A 6,249-nucleotide genomic window follows, 5' to 3' on the forward strand; every position below is an offset into this window, starting at 1 on the left:
TGTTTATTTGGAAAAAGCACAAGTTACAAAACTTCTGTTACATGCACAGTTCAATTTCTACAAATCACATGAAAAAATGCTTATCCAAGATTTTTTGTCATATAAAGAACATATAAAGTAAATAAAGAAAAGTGGGCTGGAAGAGAGGGCTTACTCCATTACCTCATTGAAAAGACAAGACTCTATAAGGTGTGTTTGTTTACATCACTCTAAACAGAAATGTTTCACATGTAAAAGTATTCACATCACTGATGTATTCATTTCACATCCATCACAAACTTAACATAGTTTGTCCATTTTGACCAAATAGTGAAAAAAGATTCCTTTTGACCCTTAAAACAAAATTAATGAACTTTTAATGAAATACTGGGGCCAAAAATAGGACCAAAATTGGGACATGAAACACTACCTAAGTGTCAGTGCATTTGATCTGAAAACATGGCTGTAAATGGTCTCATATACCAATGTGTTAAATTTGATGATCCTAGTGGTTTTTCTAAACCAGACGTGGGTTTTTCATGAATCTCAGTCTCATCCCAGTTTTCATGTGTAACCCATCGTGTCCACTTGCGTTACATGCAGAACCTGCCCATTTAAACCCAAATAAATCATGAGTGATTTTGCAACAGCGGTCATTTTTGTGAAACACTCCCAAAATGTACCAGTGAGAGACTAAAAAGATATTTGAAAAAACAGTAGTGTGTAATTTCCGTGTCCTTTTGACTGTGTTACATGCAGATTTTTGTATAAAAAAAATATAAAAATGTGTTTTATCTGAAAAATACTTTTATCTCAGTAAATATTTCTCTTTAAAACAGATCCAAAGTGCTTCCAAACTTGCTTCATAACATTCATCTACATCCTATTTGAATTTTTAGCCCCCATGTCCTGTTTTTAGGCACCAGTTTCATAGAAGCCCCCATATATTTATTTTAATATTGGACCTTTTAATGTAAACAGTGAAGTGTTCACGCTGGCTAGGAGAAATGAGATTGCAGTGTAATTACTTTAGCATGACTGCACCACTCACTTTTTTTTTTCTTTCTTTTATTACTGTTGCCTCTGACATGGATATAACCTTGTGAATGTCCCTTGAAAGCTGTGCTCATCATGGAGGACCTGCCGCTGAAGGAGTCTCATAATTCTCCAGCATCTCCACATCATAACTCACCACACTGCGGCAGCCTTGTAGGGAGACGACCCACATTGTCAGGGTCTCAGACGACACATGGCGCACATAACTCTTCATGTATGTAATACCGCACATTATCGCACATTACAGCCTCTGATGGCTGCCCATGAATTATCCACCGACTCCGACTAATAAAGGGAAGCAGCGTTTAGTGCATGTTGGAGGCAGAAACAACAGGTTGGAAGTCATCAACAATAGAAAGAAAGGGGAGATGCATAAGTTAACCCTGTAGCAAAACATACAAATCAACCCTGCATCAGGTTTATAATTGTTTTTTTTGTTTTTTGTATCTAGTATCATATTAGAGGCTTAAAATTATTGTTTTCCTTAAAAACAATGGAATGTAAATTATTACCAAGGGCAAAAATATGCATAAATGGGTAATTTTAGAGATATATATTAGAGCTGCAACCGATTAATCGACTAGGTGCTTGAAGCCAATGCAAAAATTCCCGATTCGATTAATCGCCTCGAATTGATTGAAGGGAGATATGCTATTGCAGTTTTCCTGAAATGAAGCTTCTTTGTGCATCACAATAAGCGTCCATGTGAAAACACAATAGTGGAACCAATGTTTAACAGCAGAGACGTGAAGGAAACAAAGCTTTGATTCAGAAGAATTGTGGTTGAACGATTGTTTTGGATCACTTTGACTCGATTAATCGGTTGCAGCTTTAAAATATATATATATACATACATATATATATATATACACCGTAAATTCCGGATGATAAGCTGCTACTTTTTTATATATATTATATAATAAACAGCGATAAATCACTTAAGAAATGTTAAATAGAGAGAAAAATTCATTTGGGAGCTACAAAAAAGTAGCTCTGGGTCTTTATGGGTTAATTTGTATATCATGTCAAAAAGTTATTTATCTCAATAAATACATACCGTAAATTCCAGACTATAGACCGCACCTGAATATAAGCCGCAGACCCTAATTTTAGAAAGAAAATCAATTTTGTACACGTATAAGCCGCGCCGGTTTATAAGCCGTGGGTGTCCACCGGTGGCGATTTCTCACAGACTGCAAGAGAAGCCCAGCTTCCCCTGTCATTAGGAAAATTAAATGGTTAAACATGTTTGGTTGTGTTGACATTTCACTGACTACACATGTGTTAAAACATGTTCATCTCACAGACGAGTTCGTTCAGAATCAGCTTTATCACAAATCATCAGACTCCATGTTGTTCACTTCTCATACATTCCCGTTGCGCTGTTTCCTCATACGATCTATGGTCAGTGCATTTCCCCGTTGAAGCCTGGCTTCTATGGGAGTCTATGGGACCGAGTGGAACCTTTTTTTTTCATTGCGTCAAAACTGGACGGTAATCGGATAAAGGTTTTCTTTGAGTTCAAATGAAATTCTTCCCTGTATGTAAATGGGTCTGATATGTGTGAGCTTGCTGTCATATCTATAGGTTGATTCGTTGTTAATATGATAATTAAAAAACAAAAGACAAAAAACGAGGCAATAAAAGGATAGTAATAAAAGCACATTTTCTCTTTCTTTTTTTTGTCGGTGGACTTATCGGTTTTTCCTTCGGATTTGTGCCGATACGGGATTGACTTGCTTTTGCGCCGGCTGTGGATTCACGGACTTAAAATGACTTGAAAGACACTTGAAAGTGAACAAATTTTTGTTTTTCGTTAGAGTAGGACTTTTAATTTAAAAAAAAAAAAAAGAAGATTAAAAACAAGTAATTACGTCTGTTGTAATATCATTTTCATTTAACATTACGCACGACGTGCGCATTAATTCTGAGATGCTTTAAATTTATGACGGTCTCTGGAGAGCTTTATTGGGTGTTTTCATTCAGAGTTTTGTTTTGTATATTTGTGAAACAATATTAACATTTGAAGGTTTACTATTTTTCCTTAAAAGTTCCCCTTTTGTGTGTGTTAATATTAACTTTATAAAGGTTAAGTTGTTAATGTTATCCATTCCTGCATACCTGCTAACAACAGACAGATTCTTCCCTGGGGTGTGGCAGGCAATAAGGGAAAATCGTCGTATAAGCCACATCGGAGTATAAGCTGCAGTGTTTAAAGTGTGGGAAAAAAAGTAGTGGCTTATAGTCCGGAATTTATGGTATAATGAAAAATCCAAAACTATTACAACCTTGATCAGCTTTGGGACCACATATGAAAGAGGCCTGGGTCGGATTTGAAAACATTAAATTTGTGCTGTTCAAAGTGTCTTTAACAGATCGGATACAGGTCACATATGGGCAAAAAAATCAGATTTGGGCCACATTCACCTGCAGTCTGAACGTAGCCTATGATTGGACTCCTTTCCAGAGTGTTTTAAAGCCTGTTCATCATCAGCTACAGGTCCCCGTTGGGGTCATTTAAGGTAAAAGTCTTCACATTGATCTTCAGGATCGGCTCAGCATATGCTTAAATTTCTCTCTTTCTTTTAACAAGAAATATTTTGCATACGCAGATTTTCCTTTGGTGTTTCCACGACAGTACTAGGTTACGAAAGTCACCCTGAAGAAATTCCATGGCAGTACTGATTTAATGAGCAATCCCCCTCTGTGCCTCTGTGTGATGTGGTGTTAACTTTGTTGCACAGGCCTTATGTCTTCATTTTTATTATAGTTAAGTTGTAGGGCACTCGTCAAGTGACTTGGGTTTAGTTTGTAGTTCACAGTACATTTATTATTCATTCACAACAGATGTAGGACTGAGGTTTTAGTAGAGTAGGGGCGGATGCCATCTTGCATAAACTGGTTTAGTGTGTTTGTTGGTAAGTTCAGAGCAGTGGCGATTTCTCATAGACTGCAAGGGAAGCTCGGCTTTCCCTAAAATTACGAAAATTAAATGGTTAAATATGTACGGTTGTGTTGACATTTCATTGAGTACAAATGTGTTAGAACACGTTCATCTCACAGACGAGTTCGTTCAGAATCAGCTTTATCACAAATCAACAGACTCGATGTTGTTCACTTCTCATACATTCCCGTTGCGCTGTTTTCTCATACGATCTCTGCTCAGTGCATTTGTCCGTAGACGCTGGCGTCCATGCACTTCAATGGGACTGAGTGGAACAGTTTTTTTTCATTGCCTCAAAACTGGACGGTAATTGGATAAATGCCATGATGTTGTCCCGCCCCCGGACACTCGGTGTCTCTGGGGGTGAATGGAGCTGTGGGCGGAGCTTGGCCAGGCTGGACGCCGGGCTTCCACGTGCTGATTGGAGGATCAGCTGAAAGGCTGAATCCCGTTTGATTGATAGCTGTTTTGAGATCTTCTCCTTCACTGACACAGTTCAGTTTAATACCGTCGCGCATTCTGCAGTGAAATCGAGAGAGAAACCACTACGAAATTACTTGTTCATTTCTTGCACTGTAAATAAAACACACTCATTGTACTTCCTTGTTTCAATTTAACATAATTTCAACGTTTTCTTGTTTAGTTGGTACAATAAGGTCACTGACCATTATCTTAAAAAGGAACGGAGGGACGAATTTATGTTTAAATAACTCGACTTTTTTTTTTTTTTTAATGTAAATCGACAATGAGCTTCCCCCCTCTGAAAGACGACCAATTGCCACTGGTCCAGAGGTAGTTTAGCCAATACGGTTGCAGTAATATCCTTTATCCATTTTCACTCTTTGCCCATTCTTTGTCTTCACCTTCAGCTCCAGTGTGTTATTATCAAAAAACTGCTTATCAGCTTCTGTTTCAGTACACATCAACTCTGTTTTCACTTCCTGTCCTCTAAATCTCTCTGTGCTGTAACATGCATCGTCAAACTTTCCAAATCAATCACCGCTCCAGAGGAGGCGTACATTTTAAAAGGGGCAATTGATGAGATATAGCTTCAAAAAATAAAATTAAGGTTGTCATAGCGACCAATGAAATGCATTGTCCTTCCTCCTTTTCCTGCTTTCAGTATTTTTATTTATTTATTTATTTATTCATATTCAATTTGTTTGTTCCATAGTTTCAGACTTCGTACCAAGGTTATTATCGTTTACGAAAACTAACGAAATGACGAAAACTAGAATTGAAAAAACCTTTTCGTTAACTGAAATAAATAAAAACTATAATTAAAAGAAAAAAATGATAACTAACTTAAACTGTATTGTGTGCTTACAAAATGAACTAAAACAGATAAAAATTATGGATAAAATTCCCTTCGTTTTTGTCAATGTCGGATTGATATGAAATTGATTTATTTCGCTCGAGCAGTTTTAGCTAGCGGCACCATACGACACTTCACGGTCCGTCACTTGTGTTCGCTTGTGGTTTCCAGTCGTCTTCTGGTCCCCACTCTACCTGGAAACATGGAGACTAAAGTTGGGAGAAAGCAGCAGAGTCCTGTCTGGGATTTATGTGAATACAACAGAGAAGAAGATAAAAGATACGACAAAACTAAAATTAATACTAAAACTAAACCAAAATTAAGCATTTAGAAGGAAATAAAAACTAGCAAACCTGCTCTAAAAACTAATTAAAACTAACTGGATTAGAGGAAAAAAGAGTCAAAACTAAATAAAACTAAACTATAATGAAAAATCCAAAACTATTAGAACCTTGCTTCATACTCCATTTGGCGTCAAAGCGAATCTGAAAGTGTGAAGCTTTAACTGGACAGTGGTATGGATGCTATTATTTTCCCTGAACTCTCTCTCTCTCACACACACACACACACACCAATCATGTATAGCAGGGGTGTCAAAATCATTTTAGTTCAGGGGGCCACATACAGCTCAACATGATCCAAAGTGGGCCGGACCAGTAAAATAATGAGATAATATATAAATATCAACTCCAAACTTTTCTTTGTTTTAGAGTGAAAAAAAGTAAAATTACATTATGAAAATGTTTACATCTGCAAATTATCCTTTAAAAATTTTTAATAACATGAACAATTATGTACAAACTGAAGTATATTAAGAAAAATATGTAAAAATTTAACAATATTCTGCCTCAGTTTATCATTTAGACATGTGCATTACAACTTACAGATCACAGTGGATCTATAAATACACAAAAGATTTAATAACAGGAAGAATATTGTTAAAATTACACTTCTC

This window comes from Sphaeramia orbicularis, chromosome 16 (assembly GCF_902148855.1).
Source record: "Sphaeramia orbicularis chromosome 16, fSphaOr1.1, whole genome shotgun sequence".
NCBI lineage: Eukaryota > Metazoa > Chordata > Actinopteri > Kurtiformes > Apogonidae > Sphaeramia > Sphaeramia orbicularis.